General features: G+C 44.5%; 1 long non-coding RNA gene across 5 annotated transcripts; it reads left to right on the top strand.

Annotated features, from left to right (window-relative positions):
* Nucleotides 1-2,090: 2,090 nt before the first annotated feature.
* On the top strand, nt 2,091-13,410 carry LOC149915803 (uncharacterized). 5 transcript variants are annotated; one of them, XR_016471332.1, is made up of 4 exons: nt 2,091-2,519; nt 4,079-4,261; nt 5,301-5,414; nt 11,428-13,408. It is a non-coding gene; the product is annotated as an uncharacterized LOC149915803 (long non-coding RNA). The 5 variants fall into 5 exon arrangements; XR_016471331.1 differs by lacking the exon at nt 2,091-2,519 and adding an exon at nt 2,573-2,709; XR_016471330.1 differs by lacking the exon at nt 2,091-2,519 and adding an exon at nt 2,726-2,939.
* The last annotated feature ends 10,545 nt before the right edge of the window (nt 13,411-23,955 follow it).

Genomic DNA, 23,955 nt, shown 5'->3' with positions numbered 1-23,955 from the left:
GATGGGGCACCACAGCTTCTCTGGGCAGCTGTGCCAGCGCCTCACCATCCTCTTAGTGAAAATTTTCCCCCAGCATCTAATCTAAAGACCAGACTAATATAAATACCAAATCTAAAGATTTAGACTTGGTAAAGCCTAGCCTATCTTCTCAGAACAAAATCTCTGTTTTTAGACATGATGCTTGTGTTGGTAAAGAGGGGGTTGACTTCCACAACCATGCCTGATTTCCAAGGGTTAATCTTGGAAAATTCCATCTTTTTAGCTGAATGATATTTGCCTTAAACTTTTAAAGACAATAAACAAAGATCTGTTGTACTTTGACATTTCTGTTACACACAAGATAAGGAGAACAATATTACTGTGAATATTGAAGAAACCCAGAAGATAAGTGGGCTATGATATTTGATATCAGGTAAGATTCTGCACTGCTGTCCTTATTAAACCAAACCTCAAGATTAAATTTTATTATAAAATGTTCTCTTTTCTCTGTCACATTGTGTATTATGAGAAACGTCCAAAACAAGGCAGATCTCAGTAAAAATAGTAACTACATCATGTTAGTGTGTGAAACTGTGGTTACTTGTGAGAAACACTGTAGGAAAAGAATATTTTTTGTGAAATTATAACAAAAATCCCCAGTGCTCTGCTCAGATTTTGTCACAGTAATGTTTCTATCTATGTGTTCAACAAGAATTCAAGTGATGTACTACATCATTTACAATCTGGCCTCATATTAGAATGACAAGAGATGCTGATAGAAAAAAAATCATTTTAATTGCAAGCATATGTTACTGGATATTCATTTTGTTATTTTTAAGCATTTAAGCATTATCCAGTCATTTATATTAATTTTTAACTGATCATGCCTCTCCACCAGGGAGGGTTCATGCTGGATATCAGAAAATATTTCTTCTCAGAAAGAGTGATGAGGCAGTGACACAGGCTGCCCAGGGAGGTGGTGGAGTCACCACCCCTGGAGGTGTTCAAGAAATTGAGTGGATGTGGCACTGAGGGATGTGGTCAGTGGGCATGGTGTGATGGGTTGGTGGTTGGACTAGGTGATCTTAGAGGGCTTTTCCAACCTTAATGATTCTGATTCTGTGATTCTATTCTGACTTGCAATCAGTACAGTCAGAGGGGACCAACTGAGGACTCCAAAAGCCATTGAGGTATGAGGAGTACAAACACTGGTAGCACATTTACCACTCTTCGGACTACAGCATCACATCTCTACTTAAATTCCCTTCAAGTTATTCTTCCAGCTAAGGGTGACGTGATACACTCCTGACACAGTACCGTGGGAAGATCTTACCATAAACTGGGAATTTTGGCAGACTTGTGAGCAAGTGTTTCAGACAATCAGTTTGACTGCCTGCCATGAACCACGAATCATCTCTTTAGGAGGCTACAGCAGGGCTTCTCCTGAATAACAAATCTCTGAGGCTTTGACAAGGAGGCCTGGTGGGAGATTTGGAAAATCCAGTAGATGGTCCATGGGTCTGATGCCCTAGCTGGCCACATCTCAGGGATTCTTATTACTGGACTTATCCTTGCTGGGTTCCACTGAGCGCCCACCTTTCTGGGAGGTATGAGGTGCGCTCCTGAGCACCTCTGTCCATGGAGCTGCACCTGGAGGGGATGCCATAGAATCATTAAGGTTGGAAAAGACCTCTAAAATCATCTCGTCCAACCATCAGTCCATCACCACCCTGCCCACTAACCACATCCTTCATGCCCTCCAGCACTCCATGCTGTGGGCTGATGCTCCGAGAGCAGAGGTGACGGCATTCACTTCAGAACCTCATCCCTCGCCTAACCCAAAGCACCTCACCACCCAATTCTGGGGATACGGTCTGTGTGGGGTGGCAGATGAAGAACCTGGTCTTTAAGGACCACGGTGCCCTAAACTCGGTGGCCATGCCTGTGTGGATGTTTTTGAGGTTCATATCCTCATGTGGGAAGTGCTGGGCTGGCCATTTGCAACCAATGGCACACCGCATCCAGCAGACTGCACAGGGTTTTCTCATTTAAACAACCGTTGTAGCACTCCAGGAAAATGGGAGCTGGGATGGAGCATCCATTATGGTAGAGCTGCACCGTGCTGCGATGCATCTGACACGCAGTGCATCCGGAAGCAGCTTTATTTTTCACCCACGTTTTTAATTCCCGTGAGCAGAGCAGGAAGCACAGCCCCGCAGGCTCCAGCAGCACAATCTGCAAGCCGAGATTACAGCTTTGTGAGTGCGGGAGATATTTCCATCCTCCTGATGGCTGAGCCGAGAGGGAAAAAGGGGAGGGGAACAAAAAACGTCCATCTATGAGGCGAAAGCTCCCGAACGAGGAGCCCCGGGCACAATCCCGCGGCACCAACCCCGGCCCGCAGCGGGGCCTCACCCGGCCACCGCCCTCAGCGGCCCCACCCGCAGCCCCGCGCCCGTTGCTCGGCAGCTGCGAGCCAACCGAGCCTGCCGGGAAGGCGGAGGGGCAGCACCACGGATAGCTCCTATTGGTCGAAGGAGGTGAGGGCGGAGCTCGAGGACGGCCGTCTTCTTCGCTATTGGCGGAGAGAGCCGTCAGTGCGGGGCGGGGGGCGGGGCCTCGCGGCTAGCGGGGCCGCGTTGAACGCCGCGTTAGGGCGGGGGAACGGAGCGAGGGGGCGGCGGCGGTCGAGGGAAAGCGAGCCGCCGGCTGCGAGGAGAGCGGCGCGAGGTAGGGAGCGGCGCGGGGGCCGTCCTCACCTGTCACCGGGCGCTCAGCCCTCCCTCCTCGCGGCCCCCGGGCTCCGGCCGCGGGCGCGGTCCCTCGCGGTAGCGGCCGGGCTGGGGCTGTGCTTTCGTCTAAGGGGACCCTCGTCCGAGGGAGGGCGGCAGGCAGGCAGGCTGTGCGCGCGGTGCCACCGGCTGTGCGCCGCCGCGCGGACGGATGCCGGCTGCCCTCAGGTAGGTGGGAGCGGGGCGGAGAGGGCAGACCCCGGGAAGGCCGCCTCTGGGCGCCAGGGCTCCCCGCCGCCGTCGCTGCGGCAGGCGGCACCCCGGAGTGGCGCTGCGCGAGGGGGGGAGCGGCTGGGGGCTGCGGTTGGGGGCCGCCGTTGGGGGCCGCCTCCGTGCGCGGGGCGGGGGGAGTTGCGAGGGCAGAGCCGCGCGACTCGTCGCTTCGGCTGTGGGAGGACGCGAAGCCGAGGAGGGTTGGGAAACCCGTTGGCGTGCGGAGAGCTTGTGGCGAGCAGTGTGGAGGTGCTGCGGTGCTGCGGGAGGGAAGTTGTGAGCGGTGCCCTGTCGGTCGCCGCGCCGCGCTGCCGAGGGATGCTGAGCGCCCCCGGCTCCCGCTGTCACCGGCTGCGCGCCGCCCCGCCTGACGGCGCTGCTTCGGCGAGCGCGATTCCCGCTCCCGACAGCGTTCTGCCCTCCGTGAGGGTGTGGAACTATCATTTTTCCCTCATCGCGTTTCAGCCTAAGGGCATCGAATTCATCCTTTCGCATAGTTTTCTGTGTTTGCTTGAAACAACGATAGTGTTCTTAGTGCGTGCGTTTTCTTGCTGAGCTGCAGTTTAAAAAAAAAAAAAAAAAAAAAGACAAGCGTTTAATAAGATCTACCTGCCTGGAGTAGGAGCACAAAGCGCCATTTTAACAGGTGGGCTGGGTGGTAGGAGTATGAGCTTTTTCCATTGTGTGGACTTAAACGCTACTTCGAGTTGTGTGGGTGTGCAAGACTGCTGTAATGGATCTTTTCTTGGTTATCTCCTGCAAATAGGTGGTATAGAGGTACTGTTTTATAAGCAAACAACTGAAATTGCCCGTAAGATTTTGATGTTGAGAGAATAGATTTGTTATACTCGTTTAAAGCCAGTGTTATTTTCTGAAAATAAGTTCTCATAGAGCAAATTTAAAGTGGCATGGATCCAATGGAAGGTACAACCAGTTCTTTGGATATAAACGTGTTAAACGCCAGAAAGATTGTTTATTCCTCTCATGTCTTGCATGTTTTAAATCAAAGCTGAATGTCTTCTCCTTTACTTGTTAGTGTTTTGCTATACTTCGTGATGCTCAGGGGCTGTTTGACATCTTCTTCTTATTCGCAGCTTCCTTTGATGGGGAGAAGCATGCCATCAATCTTCCTTCTGTAAACAGTGCATTGTTTGTCCTACGTTTCTTGGAGAAACTCTGCCACAGTCTTCAATGCGATAATCTTTTCAGTAGCCAGCCTTTCAGCCCCTACATGGGGTGTGCACATAGTCCCACGGAGTACGATAGGAACAAACCAGGTACTATCAAACAGCTGTTGTTTACAAGTACTGATATTTTTGATAAGTGTGGTTACTTTATGAAATTTAACATTTTAATCTGCTTTGCTATAACTTTAATTGATTGAAATGAATACTCTTCAGTTCTTAGAGGATTCGTTCCAGAGCACAAGTGCTGTGGCAGGTTGGGATAGCTCATACCACATGTGCAGAAATCATTTTGTTCTGCTAACTCTTTCTTGTGGTCAAGTAGGAAACATATGTATTGTACCACTGGGTTACTAAAAGAACAGACTCAAAACTTCACATTTTGCCTGTTCAATTTATGTTTGAATCATAAAATAACCTTGGAGAAAGATGCTTACTACCTTATAAGAAGGGGCTTGCTCTGAGAGATGATTCAGTTCAGCCTATCCTACAACATTAAATACTCTTTTCTTCCTTCTTTGTTCACCTTGCTCAGTGGCGGCTCCAAAATTTTAAATTCTGCAGCATACAGTCTAGTAGAGATGGTGGGTTTTGCAGCTGGCTGCTTGTGACATTTTATGTGAGTTTTGGTACTCTGGGGGTATATAGAGTGAGAGGGAAATAACATGCTCAGGGTCTCCCATCAAATGGCTTGCAGTGCTGGTATTACGAGTCCCGGTCCAAGGGTTATCAGGAGCCATAGCTGAGAAAACTTTGACATCAATGCAGTTTCAGTCTTAGAGGTGCTGCTTTAGAAAATAAAGTATTGTGGTGGTTTGGGTATTTCGGTTTTTATTTGTTTTGTTTTGTTTTTTTTCCAGTAGAGAACTTGTATTTGTTTCATTTCATCAAATAAAAGTCATTTGCTTTAATACTTTTCAGGAAAGTAGCCTAAATTTGGAAATTTGGATGATGATAGTATAAACTAAGCTGTTACTTCAGCTTTTGAAGTTTGTATTGAATGACCGATTCTATGTGAAATGGATTTGTTACCTGGTGAATGACTTGATGTATGTTTTTGCTTTTGTACTTTGACTTTCCCTGTGAGCATTTTTATACCATAATAAATTGGTGATATCTTTCCTTTTCACAGCAAAAGAAGAAATACATGAAAACGGAAGTGTTAAACGATATTCTCAGGACTCTCCACCATACACAGCTCCCCTTTCCCCTAAGCTTCCGAGGAGTGATGCTCATCCATCTGAAGGTGATTACATTGTGTTGTAATACATATGAGGATTACGTATGATTTTGGTATTTTTAGTCAAAAGGACTGAGTATAGTGTATTTCTCTGGTATGTCTATAGCCCTTGACAGCTGAGAATGGAGATATTTATTGATCAATGGCATGGATTTTGTGCTTATGGACGATCTACTGCAAGTTCAAGAAGTCTTTCTCCTAAACATGTCAGTCTTTTTTGTGAAATCACTCAGGCAGATAGGTGACATTTGAAGCTTCCTGTATGGCTATTTAGTAGAAAAACAATTCCCTTGAAATGGATTAGGAGATAAATTGGAAGCAACTCTAATAACTCTTGGTTTGGGCTAATGACTGTAAGAGCAAGGATGTGTTTTGATGGTACAGTTTAACTGAATGTATGGCTAGCTGCCCCTAGAAGTTGCTCTGCTCCTGCTCTCCTTGCCTCCTTGTCCGTGTAGTGCATCCCAAGCCTCCCTGCTGATGAGGTGACGAGCTGACCCAGTGAAGCACAGAAAACATTTTGGCAAAGCTAGGAGATATCTGCAGTTAGCTTCTCTGCACTGACTCATCGTGGGCTCAGATGAGCACAGGAATGGGTTGGATAAAATGCAGCCGTGGCAGGGACCAGAGCAGCAGAGCCTCTCTGTGCAGCTGACTCCAGGACAAGGAAGGCTTTTGCCTGTGCCATGGCTGAGGTGCAGTAGCTCGTGCCGATTTGTAGTCTGCCTCAGATGTGAAGTGAAGCATGTCAGCTTAAACCTCACAGAGAGACTTAGGAAAGAGTGGTTTTACTCTGCTTTTGCTACTTGTCAAACCATGGTAACTTGTTGATGTGACTCATCCCATCTGATACTTTCTATTGCTGTGGTATATTTGCATAATATTTCCAAAGGCTTTTGAGATTAGTCATTTGTTTCTCTTTTTTCTCTTTTTTTTTTTTTTTTTTTTGAGTTACTGGGGTTTTGTCATTTAGCCTCAGTGTGGGCAGAATAATCTTTTTCTATGGAGAGTCATAAGGCCACACTTAAATCAGAAGAGGATATCAAATTAAAATGTTAAAGCTTATTAAAAATGGTTCTTCTTACAATTTAATATAAACACAATGTATTCACTTCAATGATGTAACCACAACAAATATAAAAATTGTCAATGCAGAGCTTTCTCTGTCTTAAATAGACCCTGGTTTAGGTCTAGAACATCTCTGCAATTAAATCAGATATTTCTAGTAAGCAACTGCGTGAATAGCTGTAAAACACATAATTCTACCTAAATTAAGTTGTTTAAATTGGAGATAAACAGATGTCTTAGACCTGCTTCTCTTATAAGAAATCTCCCTGTAAGTAAGTCGGCACGCGTGTTGTACCCTGATGAGCATTTTGATCCTGGAACCCTTTTATAGATGAAGTTGATGTATTTCTTCAAATTCATTTTAATATCAAAAATGGCAGAATGTTACAGCTAAAGGGATCCATAGCGCTTTCACCTAACTAGCGGCAGTGGATGCAAAGCCAACAATTTCTGCACAGGATTATTAGAAAAATGAGTAAGGAGTCATGCCTGTTTCCATTTGCCAGCAGTGTGACAAGCTTGTTTGCTGATGGCACACCCGTCATCCTTTGTTTACTTTTGTGGGTCTTAATCTGAATTAATTGGTCACAAAAGCCAGGAAATATTTAAATTCTCGTTATTCTTTAGAAACAGAGAGAGTTATGTATGTATATACTACAGTATATAGTATGTACGCATGTACATGTTTTTATATATACGCTATACTTATGCTTTCATACATATTTTATACGTATATACATACATACATGTATGCATGGCTTTGCAGGTTTTTGCAGGGAAATTACATCATTTTCAAAAGAAGCAAGGATGTCAAAATAAAAATATCTCATGAAGATAGACTACAATGAACCCCTACAACAACTCAGTATGATGTCCCTGAAAGCTGACACAGATGAAAAAATGTTTGAAACCTGGCAGTTACTCAAAGAAACTGCTTCAAGATTGTGAATGAACTATCTGTCCGCACAGAAAAGATAAGGAGTGTAGTACAAGACTAGCCTAGCTGTCACAAACCAGTCCAGGAGCGCAGGCAGGAGGGAAGCAAGCAGAATGGAGAAGTTAGGTTGAGTAACTCTGCAAAACTACAACACTACAGACCAATTGTGAAGGTAACCAGCAATAGTGTGAGAAGTGATGGCTTCAAGCTGCACAGGGAAAGTTCAGGTTGGATATTAGGAAATGTTTCTTCTCAGAAGGAGTGGTGAGGAAGTGGCACAGGCTGCCCAGGGAGGTGGTAGAGTCACCATCCCCGGAGGTGTTCAAGAAATGTATGGATGTGGCATTGAGGAACATGGTTAGTGGGCATGGTGTGATGGGGGATAGTGGGATTTCCACACATTGGGGGAAAAGGTATGAAAAAAGGAATGTGTCATTCGGTACTGCTGGGTTGAGGTGGGTGGTAACATAGAGGCAGATAGGAACACATAGGAAACGGGGAAATATGAGGTATTCTGTAGGGAAAAAAGAAAAAAAAGAAAAAAGAGATGTGCGATTATGTGCAGAAGAGAACAGTCTGTGGTTATATGAGTCACAGTCAGACTGTACACATTTTAATAAAAATAGCTTTTTGTAAAGTGCAGTTACTTGGATTGAAAAAAAAAAAAGAGGTCTGAGTTTGTTCTGTGTGTATTTTGAGAGACAAAGTATTCTCTACTGTTGTGTGTTTCCCATTAGAGCAATGTCCTCTGCTGAAAATCTGGAGGTAATTTCATAGCGGTCAGTCATGGGCTGGTTAGCAAGAAAGATCTGCCCCTGAAATGTTCTGGCTCCATTGAGACATAGTTGTCTTGAAAGAGTTGTTTTGAAATACCATTTGAACGCAAAATGGAATAATTGTGGGAAAGGGTCTTTCAAACAGCTCATTTTCCTTCTGATCTAGTCATAGATATGTTTTGCAGATTTTGCTGTCATTTCTGTTCCATTACAGTTTCTTCTTAAAGTTTTGAAAGATAAGAGAAGGGAAAGAGAAACAACTCTGTCTCCCTCCCCTTGAAAACAGAGTGTTCTTTACTACTGCAGCCAGTTACATCATGCAGTTATGTATGAAGCAAAACAACTAGCTTATTCCCAGAGGAGCTTCAAGAAAACAAAATGTCCAATTCCTTCTAAGGCCTTCAGTCTTTCTCAGTCTGTTGTCACCCTTACATTTGAAACATAAGGCACTTTACTGGCCTTTTATACATCTACACAGATTTCAGGTATTCTGCAGTGGAACCTCCTGAGTAACAGAAAAAAACTTGTTCTCATTCCATCCCTCTACAACTCACATCTGCTCCACATGTCGCAGTAGGAAAAGAGTCATTTGTTGCTCCGTTAATTGCAAAACTGTATTTGTCAGACACCAATTCTGAATCAGCTCTCATACCTGTTACCGTGCTTTCAATAACAAGACTGCAGTTGGGGTTGGTTTGTAGGGAGGCTAGCTGAACTGAAAGGGAGTGGATTGGGATAGTATAGCTGCTGGACAGAAACACCTATTTTAAAAGATGATCATCCTATGAAGTATGCCAGTTTTCCCACCTTGTGTATGTGACCTGAGGAGCTATGTTAAGATAAGCTTAAGATAATGGCAGGACAAGGGGAAATGGCTTTAAGTTGAGGGAGGGAGGATTTAGGTTGAGTATCAGGGGAAGTTCTTTGCAGAGTGAATGGTGAGGTGCTGGAACAGGCTGCCCAGAGAGGCTGTGGACACCCCTCTTCCTGGAGGTGTTCAAGGCCAGTTGGATGAGGTCCTGGGCAGCCTGGTCTAATATTTAATAGGGAGGTTGGTGGTCCTGCATATGGTGGAGGGGTTGGAGCTTCATGATCTTTGAGGGTCCCTTCCAACCCAAGCCATTCTATGATTTTCTGATTCTAAGCTCAAATGCTAGTGTCTTGGGAATCAAAGCAGAGTTTCTCTTTGCCATCCCTATTTACAGTTGCTTAACTAGGTTCTGTAGTATCAGAAAGAAACCTGGGATATAATTGGAGTAAATGCAATTAAATTCTTCTGTAAAATAGTCAATTTAAAACCCTTTATGTCTTGAGCGATCATGGAAAGAGTGACATAAAATGATTATTTAACGGATGTATTTGGGATCTCTGCTTGATTACTATAAAAAGATTCCTTCATAAGACATTGTGTGGAGTTGGCTGATATTTGCTGAAATACTCCTGTTGAAACTTTCTGGTGTGGAATATTGCTTCCAGTATTTCATCATACCTTTAAAAACTTATGAAGTTTCAATCTACAAGTTTTGGACTCCTTCATAGTGCTTTTCTGTAGCCATTTGAAGTATTACTTCTGCCTTTCAGTCTTGCACTGAGACTTCATTTGGTGGTCTCATTCTCTACTGATCTAATTTTCTCATTTGTTTCCTTTAATATTATAGTGCTTATCATTGATTGTGTCTGTTAGTACCTCTGAAATTCTATAGAAAGATGGCTATTGCTTTCCTTTTAGCAAGTTGCTGCAGCTACTTCAAGCCGACAAATAAAAGTTTGCTTTCTCCAAAAACCTCAGTAGCCACTGCTTTGCTTTTTTGATACAGATCAAACTAGAAAGTTTATCATTATTGTCTTGAGGATTGTGTACTTGAAAGAGAAGGGCTTGTGGACTTAAAAGCTTCTTTTTGTCACAAGTGTTGTGTTTAATAGAAGATGTTATGGTGGATTGCATGTCTTGCTTTACTGAATTCACTAAGTAGGGAACCGGTTCTCTGGGTGTCTTTGTTCCACTTTGGGATAATGTTGCCTGAAGATCATAACTGTGAAATACACCTCAAGTTCTTCACTAAACTCCAGTTTTATACAGACTTCAGGAGAGAGAACGTAATTGCTAATAGAACAAGTTAAACGTGCTTAAAAAGCTCTCTGTGTGTTTTTTGTTGCTGTTGTTTGTTTGTTTGTGGAAAATACTCTTCCTTTATTTAATTCTGGAATTTTCCCAAGAAATTATTGGAAGTTGTCATATAAGAAGAGTAATAAAGAGCATATTCTAGGAACTTGTTTCACAGATTGTACCAGTTACCCCCAAGAATATGCTGCTCCACTAGCATATGTTTTATAACTTTCATAGAGTAATTTTCAAGATGGTAATGTGGAGTTTACACTTCTGTGAACCTGTTAGCTATATTTTCCAGCTCTTAAGTCTCTTGCCAAAGCAGCATTTGTTTCATGCAGATTTTTGCATCAGGCTTCCAACTTCTTCCTCAGGCTAGATGTTGGCCTAGTGCAAGTGGAGCTGAGAACATACAATGATGAGAGAATGGAGTGGTGTTCCCACTGATGTTTAACGACTCGTAGTTGCAGCATTGTGATCAGACTGTATTGTGTTAGTGTGCATGTGAGTCTAGGATTTACAGCCTTCTGCAGCTCTGCATGTAGTCTCTTCAGTTTTTTGTGATGGCTATTGTCTCCGAACATATGGAGATCTACAGATGATAATTGTCCTCTTGCATATGAAGTTAGAGACTCCCTCTACTGTGTAGAACAAATTAAACATTTGCTAGTTAACATGAGAGGTTTTTTTATGTTAAAAAATTATTTTTATATTTATAAAAAATAGAAACATAATGCACTCCTAAACAAATTCTCAGAAGATAACCATTAAGAAAGATAATGAAAATGCTTGACTGAGATTGCATATGTGTTAATGCTAATATCAGACAATGAAAAAAAAATCAAACCTTATGTCCACATCCTGCTCATAATATTTAACATATACAGCTGAGATGATTTATGGAAGACTGTCTCAAACTTGTCTATTAGACATTTTACTGGAAATTTTTTAATGTAGTAAAGGACCAGTGATTACTTGAGAATGACTATTCTTCAGTAAGTCTTGTCTCACAGGAGACTTGTTAACAGGCTTGGAGCTTGTTGTTATCTTCAAGAGAACATAGCAAGGAATTAAATAACAAAGCTACAAAGCCCATCGTTTTGAACAGATTGATGCTATTGTTTTCTGTAGCAGAAACGTTACGTATAGAAGAAAACAGCACTTCCAAAGAGCATCGCTTTTCTGAGGACTCTATGGATTCTGCACTTAATTCAGTAAATCTGTCAAGCCCAGCCCGTCGAAATTCCACTGAATATCGTACTTCGGGGAGTGCAGCATATTACAGGAATTCCTTTCAGCCAGTGACTGCTACCTCAAATTCAGCCCCGATCCTGCGCCGGCTGTCATTGAGCTCTGCTGGGAACAGCAGTTACTATGAAGTCAGTAGGAATCGAATACAGAGGAGGATTGAAGGTATGCCTGAACTTTCCAAAGTATGTAACAGCTTTTATGAACATGCAAAGTCCGTGAGTTATGAACAAAGAAGTTCTTTGCCACAGAAAATACGTTACATATGGAGTGAGATGTTGTGCTGTTGCCAAGCACATCAGGCTTGCTAATGTAACTTCAAATGCAGAACTTAAGCGTGCTAGAACTAATACCATGGTACAAGCCAGAGGAGTCTTGTCTGCTGCTCTTTCCTCTCACTGCTGTCGTGGACCCTGCAACAGGCTGGATTGGACAGTGCTGGTTAAACACAGCTTGTTTCCTGAGCATTTTATCAATTATTTCTGTATTGCTGATATACAGATATAGGGTTTTTTCCTGTTCCTCTGCGCAGTTGAATTTCCATTTGCCACTTTCCCAGATACTGGCATCTTGGGACCTGGGAACCAAACACAAGTCAAACTAATCCCTCTAGGTATGTCATAATGCTGGTTTTTATGTTGCTGTAATTATCTGCAGTTGTATAGAGTATTTAAGACAAATGGAACTGTTTGGTATTACGGTTTGGTACGTGAAAGAAAATAAAACATCCTTTATTTTAATATATGACAAAGAATGAATAATAAAAGCCTATTGTTAAGAATGTCATATGTAAAATGAAATGTGTTAGTCCTGTACAGACTAGTGATACTTCTTTTCACAATATTCTTACGCTGAAAGCTGCAAGTTCCACAACTGGACCAGATCTGAATTCACTTAAAAGGGAACCTTCAAGAATATTGAATAAGGGGGTGGTGATGGTTTACCAAAGCAAATGGTGATGTGGCAAGTTCTGTGATTGACTTATGGTTCCAGTCTGCACAGATACAAAGCTCCAAGGCCAAAATTTTGCTAGAAGAAGTGAAGTCAATCACATTCTCTTCTCATGAATACTATTTACATTTTGTAAAAACAATTGAGAAGCAAAAACATCTGTGAACTGTTCGGTGAACCGTCACCCGGTCATAACAACATTCACACAGTATTACATAATCTTGTATACACCTAAAATACATTGGGAATTTCCCTCAAGAAGCATTGATCAGTTTTTATCTTTCTGCCATTCAACAAGACCTGGACAGGGTGGAAAGGGAGAGAAAAAACCTTATGAGGTTCAACAAGGGCAAGTGCAGAGTCCTACATCTGGGGAAGAGTAACTGCATGTATCAGTACAGGTTAGGGTCTGACTTGCTGGAAAGAAGCACTGCAGAGAAAGGCCTGGGTGTCCCTGTAGACAGCAGGGTGACCACAAACCAGCAATGTGGCCTTGTGGTCAAGAAGGCCAATGGTATCCTGGGATGCATTAAGAAGAATGTGGCCACCAGGTTGAGTGAGGTGATCTCCCCTCTCTTCTCTACCTTGGTGAGGCCACATCTGGAGTGCTGTGTCCAGTTCTGGGCTCCTCACTTCAAGAAATACAGAACTTCTGGAGAGAGCCCAGTGGAGGGCCACAGAGATGATGAGGGGCCTGGAGCATCTCCTGTATGAGGAAAGGCTGAGACCTGGGGCTGTTCAGCCTGAAGAAGAGAAGGCTGAGAGAGGATATTATCAGTGCTTATAAATACCAAAAGGGTGGGAGTCAAGCAGATGGGGCCAGGCTCTTGCCTGTGGAGCCCAATGACAGAACAAGGAGCAGGGGACACAAACTGGAATAAATGACGTTCCATTTGAACACAAGGAAGAACTTCTTTACTGTGAGGGTGACAGTGCCCAGGAACAGACTGCCCAGAGTGGTGGTGGAGTCTCCTCTGGAGATATTCAAAACTCATCTGGACGTTTTCCTGTAACTTACTGTAGGGAACCAGCTTTGTTAGACTCAATGACTTGCAGAGATTCTTTCCAACCACTGCAGTTCCCCCTTGAGAAAATGTCTTTCTCCAATTTTTCAGTTTAAAAGGAAATTACATCCTAATTCAAAAAGTCTTGTTTATTTTTAGGAAGAGACAGAAAAGTGGGAAAAAAAATGGCCTTTTTTTTCCCCAAATACCAGCTTTCTCACAAACACCTGTCATTTTCCAACCAAGTCTGCTACTATCTCCCAGAAACAGCCGGTTTCCGAGAAATACCTGACGTTTGCTCTCCCAAATAATACTTGACACTCCTCCGGAGGACATTGTCTCCCCTACTTACCACGTTTTCTCCCCAAGAGACCACTTGGCACACCAAAAAGACCACCGTTGCTCTCCAGTACAAGATATTCATTCCCACCGGTTCCCACTTTTCTCCCCCAGCTATGTCATTTCCTCCCAGAAATGCCACTTTTCCCTTGGAAATTTCACCTTCTCTTCCAAAAAGAGGAGATTTGCTCCCAGAAATACCCCTTCTCTTACAACTGCCACACGCTTTCTCCCCAAAAAGCCTCCATGACAATGCCAAATGGGACACTTGCAGCCAAGAAGAGGACACCTTCTCTCAGAAAGACCACTTTTCTCCCCAAGACAGGAGATTTTCTCCCAATTGGATGACATTTGCTGTAAGAAAGACCTGTTTTCTTCCCTCAAGAGGACATTGTCTTTCCCACTGAGGACATTTTCTCCCAGAAGTGCCGCTACTCTTTGAAACACCTCCATTTCCTCCCAAATCTACTCCATGACACGCCTCAGGATGACACTTACTCCCCGATTTGGGGCATTTTCTCCCAGAAATACCACTTCTCTCCCAAAGGGATGGCCTTTTCCCTCTCTAGCATCTGTTTCCTCACAAATACCTGGCATTTTCTCCCAGAAACACCAGCTTTCTCACAGATACATCACCTTCCCCCCCCCACATCAGACCTCTTCTCCCAGAAATACCCGGACTCAGCTGAATACTTCCCATTTCCTCCGGAACATACAGCATTACACTCCGCAAGAGGACAGTTTCTTTCAGAAATGTGGCATTTTATCGCAGATACACCATTTTTATGCCCAGTAGAGCTCCTTTTCTCCCAGAAATAGCACTGCTCTTAGGAAGAGCTCCCATTTTCTAACCAAAACGCTGCTTTACACTCCTCAAGATCACACTTACCCCCAGCAAGATGGCAGTGTCACAGAAATACCAGCTTCTGCCCCCAAAATGGGACTTTGGCTCTCCAAAACAAGACATTTTCTCCCAGAAATACCAGGACTCTTAGAAATACCTCACGTTTCATCTCAAGAATACTGCTTTCCACTCCTCAAGATCACACTGACTCCCATCACAATGGCCTTTTCTCCCACATACACCAGCTTTCTCCCAAATACACAACATTTTCTCCCACATACACCCGTTTTCTCCCAAAGATGGGACATATTCTCCCAGAAATGCCAGCTTATTCTTTAAAAAACGGCCTTTTTTTTCCCCAAATACCAGCTTTCTCACAAACACCTGTCATTTTCTAACCAAGTCTGCTACTATCTCCCAGAAACAGCCCGTTTCCGAGAAATACCTGACGTTTGCTCTCCCAAATACTACTTGACACTCCTCCAGAGGACGTTGTCTCCCCTATTTACCACGTTTTCTCCCCAAGAGACCACTTGGCACACCAAAAAGACCACCGTTGCTTTCCAGTACAAGATATTCTTTCCCACCGCTTCCCACTTTTCTCCCCCAGCTATGTCATTTCCTCCCAGAAATGCCACTTTTCCCTTGGAAATTTCACCTTCTCTTCCAAAAAGAGGAGATTTGCTCCCAGAAATACCCCTTCTCTTACAACTGCCACACGCTTTCTCCCCAAAAAGCCTCCATGACAATGCCAAATGGGACACTTGCAGCCAAGAAGAGGACACCTTCTCTCAGAAAGACCACTTTTCTCCCCAAGACAGGAGATTTTCTCCCAATTGGATGACATTTGCTGTAAGAAAGACCTGTTTTCTTCCCTCAAGAGGACATTGTCTTTCCCACTGAGGACATTTTCTCCCACAAGTGCCGCTACTCTGTGAAACACCTCCATTTCCTCCCAAATCTACTCCATGACACGCCTCAGGATGACACTTACTCCCCGATTTGGGGCATTTTCTCCCAGAAATACCACTTCTCTCCCAAAGGGATGGCCTTTTCCCTCTCTAGCATCTGTTTCCTCACCAATACCTGGCATTTTCTCCCAGAAACACCAGCTTTCTCACAGATACATCACCTTCCCCCCCCCACATCAGACCTCTTCTCCCAGAAATACCAGGACTCTGCTGAATACTTCCCATTTCCTCCGGAACATACAGCATTACACTCCGCAAGAGGACAGTTTCTTTCAGAAATGTGGCATTTTATCGCAGATACACCATTTTTATGCCCAGTAGAGCTCCTTTTCTCCCAGAAATAGCACTGCTCTTAGGAAGAGCTCCCATTTTCTAACCAAAACGCTGCTTTACACTCCTCAAGATCACACTTACCCCCATCAAGATGGCAGTGTCACAGAAATACCAGCTTCTGCCCCCAAAATGGGACTTTGGCTCTCCAAAACAAGACATTTTCTCCCAGAAATACCAGGACTCTTAGAAATACCTCACGTTTCATCTCAAGAATACTGCTTTCCACTCCTCAAGATCACACTGACTCCCATCACAATGGCCTTTTCTCCCACATACACCAGCTTTCTCCCAAATACACAACATTTTCTCCCACATACACCCGTTTTCTCCCAAAGATGGGACATATTCTCCCAGAAATGCCAGCTTATTCTTTAAAAAATGGCCTTTTTTTTCCCCAAATACCAGCTTTCTCACAAACACCTGTCATTTTCCAACCAAGTCTGCTACTATCTCCCAGAAACAGCCGGTTTCCGAGAAATACCTGACGTTTGCTCTCCCAAATAATACTTGACACTCCTCCAGAGGACGTTGTCTCCCCTATTTACCACGTTTTCTCCCCAAGAGACCACTTGGCACACCAAAAAGACCACCGTTGCTCTCCAGTACAAGATATTCATTCCCACCGGTTCCCACTTTTCTCCCCCAGCTATGTCATTTCCTCCCAGAAATGCCACTTTTCCCTTGGAAATTTCACCTTCTCTTCCAAAAAGAGGAGATTTGCTCCCAGAAATACCCCTTCTCTTACAACTGCCACACGCTTTCTCCCCAAAAAGCCTCCATGACAATGCCAAATGGGACACTTGCAGCCAAGAAGAGGACACCTTCTCTCAGAAAGACCACTTTTCTCCCCAAGACAGGAGATTTTCTCCCAATTGGATGACATTTGCTGTAAGAAAGACCTGTTTTCTTCCCTCAAGAGGACATTGTCTTTCCCACTGAGGACATTTTCTCCCAGAAGTGCCGCTACTCTTTGAAACACCTCCATTTCCTCCCAAATCTACTCCATGACACGCCTCAGGATGACACTTACTCCCCGATTTGGGGCATTTTCTCCCAGAAATACCACTTCTCTCCCAAAGGGATGGCCTTTTCCCTCTCTAGCATCTGTTTCCTCACAAATACCTGGCATTTTCTCCCAGAAACACCAGCTTTCTCACAGATACATCACCTTCCCCCCCCCACATCAGACCTCTTCTCCCAGAAATACCCGGACTCAGCTGAATACTTCCCATTTCCTCCGGAACATACAGCATTACACTCCGCAAGAGGACAGTTTCTTTCAGAAATGTGGCATTTTATCGCAGATACACCATTTTTATGCCCAGTAGAGCTCCTTTTCTCCCAGAAATAGCACTGCTCTTAGGAAGAGCTCCCATTTTCTAACCAAAACGCTGCTTTACACTCCTCAAGATCACACTTACCCCCAGCAAGATGGCAGTGTCACAGAAATACCAGCTTCTGCCCCCAAAATGGGACTTTGGCTCTCCAAAACAAGACATTTTCTCCCAGAAATACCAGGACTCTTAGAAATACCTCACGTTTCATCTCAAGAATACTGCTTTCCACTCCTCAAGATCACACTGACTCCCATCACAATGGCCTTTTCTCCCACATACACCAGCTTTCTCCCAAATACACAACATTTTCTCCCACATACACCCGTTTTCTCCCAAAGATGGGACATATTCTCCCAGAAATGCCAGCTTATTCTTTAAAAAACGGCCTTTTTTTTCCCCAAATACCAGCTTTCTCACAAACACCTGTCATTTTCTAACCAAGTCTGCTACTATCTCCCAGAAACAGCCCGTTTCCGAGAAATACCTGACGTTTGCTCTCCCAAATACTACTTGACACTCCTCCAGAGGACGTTGTCTCCCCTATTTACCACGTTTTCTCCCCAAGAGACCACTTGGCACACCAAAAAGACCACCGTTGCTTTCCAGTACAAGATATTCTTTCCCACCGCTTCCCACTTTTCTCCCCCAGCTATGTCATTTCCTCCCAGAAATGCCACTTTTCCCTTGGAAATTTCACCTTCTCTTCCAAAAAGAGGAGATTTGCTCCCAGAAATACCCCTTCTCTTACAACTGCCACACGCTTTCTCCCCAAAAAGCCTCCATGACAATGCCAAATGGGACACTTGCAGCCAAGAAGAGGACACCTTCTCTCAGAAAGACCACTTTTCTCCCCAAGACAGGAGATTTTCTCCCAATTGGATGACATTTGCTGTAAGAAAGACCTGTTTTCTTCCCTCAAGAGGACATTGTCTTTCCCACTGAGGACATTTTCTCCCAGAAGTGCCGCTACTCTGTGAAACACCTCCATTTCCTCCCAAATCTACTCCATGACACGCCTCAGGATGACACTTACTCCCCGATTTGGGGCATTTTCTCCCAGAAATACCACTTCTCTCCCAAAGGGATGGCCTTTTCCCTCTCTAGCATCTGTTTCCTCACCAATACCTGGCATTTTCTCCCAGAAACACCAGCTTTCTCACAGATACATCACCTTCCCCCCCACACATCAGACCTCTCCTCCCAGAAATACCAGGACTCTGCTGAATACTTCCCATTTCCTCCGGAACATACAGCATTACACTCCGCAAGAGGACAGTTTCTTTCAGAAATGTGGCATTTTATCGCAGATACACCATTTTTATGCCCAGTAGAGCTCCTTTTCTCCCAGAAATAGCACTGCTCTTAGGAAGAGCTCCCATTTTCTAACCAAAACGCTGCTTTACACTCCTCAAGATCACACTTACCCCCATCAAGATGGCAGTGTCACAGAAATACCAGCTTCTGCCCCCAAAATGGGACTTTGGCTCTCCAAAACAAGACATTTTCTCCCAGAAATACCAGGACTCTTAGAAATACCTCACGTTTCATCTCAAGAATACTGCTTTCCACTCCTCAAGATCACACTGACTCCCATCACAATGGCCTTTTCTCCCACATACACCAGCTTTCTCCCAAATACACAACATTTTCTCCCACATACACCCGTTTTCTCCCAAAGATGGGACATATTCTCCAGGAAATGCCAGCTTATTCTTTAAAAAACGGCCTTTTTTTTTCCCAAAATACCAGCTTTCTCACAAACACCTGTCATTTTCCAACCAAGTCTGCTACTATCTCCCAGAAACAGCCGGTTTCCGAGAAATACCTGACGTTTGCTCTCCCAAATACTACTTGACACTCCTCCAGAGGACGTTGTCTCCCCTATTTACCACGTTTTCTCCCCAAGAGACCACTTGGCACACCAAAAAGACCACCGTTGCTCTCCAGTACAAGATATTCTTTCCCACCGGTTCCCACTTTTCTCCCCCAGCTATGTCATTTCCTCCCAGAAATGCCACTTTTCCCTTGGAAATTTCACCTTCTCTTCCAAAAAGAGGAGATTTGCTCCCAGAAATACCCCTTCTCTTACAACTGCCACACGCTTTCTCCCCAAAAAGCCTCCATGACAATGCCAAATGGGACACTTGCAGCCAAGAAGAGGACACCTTCTCTCAGAAAGACCACTTTTCTCCCCAAGACAGGAGATTTTCTCCCAATTGGATGACATTTGCTGTAAGAAAGACCTGTTTTCTTCCCTCAAGAGGACATTGTCTTTCCCACTGAGGACATTTTCTCCCAGAAGTGCCGCTACTCTGTGAAACACCTCCATTTCCTCCCAAATCTACTCCATGACACGCCTCAGGATGACACTTACTCCCCGATTTGGAGCATTTTCTCCCAGAAATACCACTTCTCTCCCAAAGGGATGGCCTTTTCCCTCTCTAGCATCTGTTTCCTCACCAATACCTGGCATTTTCTCCCAGAAACACCAGCTTTCTCACAGATACATCACCTTCCCCCCCACACATCAGACCTCTCCTCCCAGAAATACCAGGACTCTGCTGAATACTTCCCATTTCCTCCGGAACATACAGCATTACACTCCGCAAGAGGACAGTTTCTTTCAGAAATGTGGCATTTTATCGCAGATACACCATTTTTATGCCCAGTAGAGCTCCTTTTCTCCCAGAAATAGCACTGCTCTTAGGAAGAGCTCCCATTTTCTAACCAAAACGCTGCTTTACACTCCTCAAGATCACACTTACCCCCATCAAGATGGCAGTGTCACAGAAATACCAGCTTCTGCCCCCAAAATGGGACTTTGGCTCTCCAAAACAAGACATTTTCTCCCAGAAATACCAGGACTCTTAGAAATACCTCACGTTTCATCTCAAGAATACTGCTTTCCACTCCTCAAGATCACACTGACTCCCATCACAATGGCCTTTTCTCCCACATACACCAGCTTTCTCCCAAATACACAACATTTTCTCCCACATACACCCGTTTTCTCCCAAAGATGGGACATATTCTCCCAGAAATGCCAGCTTATTCTTTAAAAAACGGCCTTTTTTTTTTCCCAAAATACCAGCTTTCTCACAAACACCTGTCATTTTCCAACCAAGTCTGCTACTATCTCCCAGAAACAGCCGGTTTCCGAGAAATACCTGACGTTTGCTCTCCCAAATACTACTTGACACTCCTCCAGAGGACGTTGTCTCCCCTATTTACCACGTTTTCTCCCCAAGAGACCACTTGGCACACCAAAAAGACCACCGTTGCTCTCCAGTACAAGATATTCTTTCCCACCGGTTCCCATTTTTCTCCCCCAGCTATGTCATTTCCTCCCAGAAATGCCACTTTTCCCTTGGAAATTTCACCTTCTCTTCCAAAAAGAGGAGATTTGCTCCCAGAAATACCCCTTCTCTTACAACTGCCACACGCTTTCTCCCCAAAAAGCCTCCATGACAATGCCAAATGGGACACTTGCAGCCAAGAAGAGGACACCTTCTCTCAGAAAGACCACTTTTCTCCCCAAGACAGGAGATTTTCTCCCAATTGGATGACATTTGCTGTAAGAAAGACCTGTTTTCTTCCCTCAAGAGGACATTGTCTTTCCCACTGAGGACATTTTCTCCCAGAAGTGCCGCTACTCTTTGAAACACCTCCATTTCCTCCCAAATCTACTCCATGACACGCCTCAGGATGACACTTACTCCCCGATTTGGGGCATTTTCTCCCAGAAATACCACTTCTCTCCCAAAGGGATGGCCTTTTCCCTCTCTAGCATCTGTTTCCTCACCAATACCTGGCATTTTCTCCCAGAAACACCAGCTTTCTCACAGATACATCACCTTCCCCCCCCCACATCAGACCTCTTCTCCCAGAAATATCAGGACTCTGCTGAATACTTCCCATTTCCTCCGGAACATACAGCATTACACTCCGCAAGAGGACAGTTTCTTTCAGAAATGTGGCATTTTATCGCAGATACACCATTTTTATGCCCAGTAGAGCTCCTTTTCTCCCAGAAATAGCACTGCTCTTAGGAAGAGCTCCCATTTTCTAACCAAAACGCTGCTTTACACTCCTCAAGATCACACTTACCCCCATCAAGATGGCAGTGTCACAGAAATACCAGCTTCTGCCCCCAAAATGGGACTTTGGCTCTCCAAAACAAGACATTTTCTCCCAGAAATACCAGGACTCTTAGAAATACCTCACGTTTCATCTCAAGAATACTGCTTTCCACTCCTCAAGATCACACTGACTCCCATCACAATGGCCTTTTCTCCCACATACACCAGCTTTCTCCCAAATACACAACATTTTCTCCCACATACACCCGTTTTCTCCCAAAGATGGGACATATTCTCCCAGAAATGCCAGCTTATTCTTTAAAAAACGGCCTTTTTTTTTCCCAAAATACCAGCTTTCTCACAAACACCTGTCATTTTCCAACCAAGTCTGCTACTATCTCCCAGAAACAGCCGGTTTCCGAGAAATACCTGACGTTTGCTCTCCCAAATACTACTTGACACTCCTCCAGAGGACGTTGTCTCCCCTATTTACCACGTTTTCTCCCCAAGAGACCACTTGGAACACCAAAAAGACCACTGTTGCTCTCCAGTACAAGATATTCTTTCCCACCGGTTCCCACTTTTCTCCCCCAGCTATGTCATTTCCTCCCAGAAATGCCACTTTTCCCTTGGAAATTTCACCTTCTCTTCCAAAAAGAGGAGATTTGCTCCCAGAAATACCCCTTCTCTTACAACTGCCACACGCTTTCTCCCCAAAAAGCCTCCATGACAATGCCAAATGGGACACTTGCAGCCAAGAAGAGGACACCTTCTCTCAGAAAGACCACTTTTCTCCCCAAGACAGGAGATTTTCTCCCAATTGGATGACATTTGCTGTAAGAAAGACCTGTTTTCTTCCCTCAAGAGGACATTGTCTTTCCCACTGAGGACATTTTCTCCCGGAAGTGCCGCTACTCTTTGAAACACCTCCATTTCCTCCCAAATCTACTCCATGACACGCCTCAGGATGACACTTACTCCCCGATTTGGGGCATTTTCTCCCAGAAATACCACTTCTCTCCCAAAGGGATGGCCTTTTCCCTCTCTAGCATCTGTTTCCTCACCAATACCTGGCATTTTCTCCCAGAAACACCAGCTTTCTCACAGATACATCACCTTCCCCCCCCCACATCAGACCTCTCCTCCCAGAAATACCAGGACTCTGCTGAATACTTCCCATTTCCTCCGGAACATACAGCATTACACTCCGCAAGAGGACAGTTTCTTTCAGAAATGTGGCATTTTATCGCAGATACACCATTTTTATGCCCAGTAGAGCTCCTTTTCTCCCAGAAATAGCACTGCTCTTAGGAAGAGCTCCCATTTTCTAACCAAAACGCTGCTTTACACTCCTCAAGATCACACTTACCCCCATCAAGATGGCAGTGTCACAGAAATACCAGCTTCTGCCCCCAAAATGGGACTTTGGCTCTCCAAAACAAGACATTTTCTCCCAGAAATACCAGGACTCTTAGAAATACCTCACGTCTCATCTCAAGAATACTGCTTTCCACTCCTCAAGATCACACTGACTCCCATCACAATGGCCTTTTCTCCCACATACACCAGCTTTCTCCCAAATACACAACATTTTCTCCCACATACACCCGTTTTCTCCCAAAGATGGGACATATTCTCCCAGAAATGCCAGCTTATTCTTTAAAAAACGGCCTTTTTTTTTCCCAAAATACCAGCTTTCTCACAAACACCTGTCATTTTCCAACCAAGTCTGCTACTATCTCCCAGAAACAGCCGGTTTCCGAGAAATACCTGACGTTTGCTCTCCCAAATACTACTTGACACTCCTCCAGAGGACGTTGTCTCCCCTATTTACCACGTTTTCTCCCCAAGAGACCACTTGGCACACCAAAAAGACCACCGTTGCTCTCCAGTACAAGATATTCTTTCCCACCGGTTCCCACTTTTCTCCCCCAGCTATGTCATTTCCTCCCAGAAATGCCACTTTTCCCTTGGAAATTTCACCTTCTCTTCCAAAAAGAGGAGATTTGCTCCCAGAAATACCCCTTCTCTTACAACTGCCACACGCTTTCTCCCCAAAAAGCCTCCATGACAATGCCAAATGGGACACTTGCAGCCAAGAAGAGGACACCTTCTCTCAGAAAGACCACTTTTCTCCCCAAGACAGGAGATTTTCTCCCAATTGGATGACATTTGCTGTAAGAAAGACCTGTCTTCTTCCCTCAAGAGGACATTGTCTTTCCCACTGAGGACATTTTCTCCCAGAAGTGCCGCTACTCTTTGAAACACCTCCATTTGCTCCCAAATCTACTCCATGACACGCCTCAGGATGACACTTACTCCCCGATTTGGGGCATTTTCTCCCAGAAATACCACTTCTCTCCCAAAGGGATGGCCTTTTCCCTCTCTAGCATCTGTTTCCTCACCAATACCTGGCATTTTCTCCCAGAAACACCAGCTTTCTCACAGATACATCACCTTCCCCCCCACACATCAGACCTCTCCTCCCAGAAATACCAGGACTCTGCTGAATACTTCCCATTTCCTCCGGAACATACAGCATTACACTCCGCA

Source organism: Phasianus colchicus, chromosome 15, assembly GCF_987193195.1.
Source record: "Phasianus colchicus chromosome 15, bPhaCol1.hap1.1, whole genome shotgun sequence".
Classification (NCBI taxonomy): Eukaryota; Metazoa; Chordata; class Aves; order Galliformes; family Phasianidae; genus Phasianus; species Phasianus colchicus.
The sequence above is the reverse complement of the archived record's forward strand: the minus strand, read 5'-3'. Positions and strand labels throughout refer to the sequence as shown.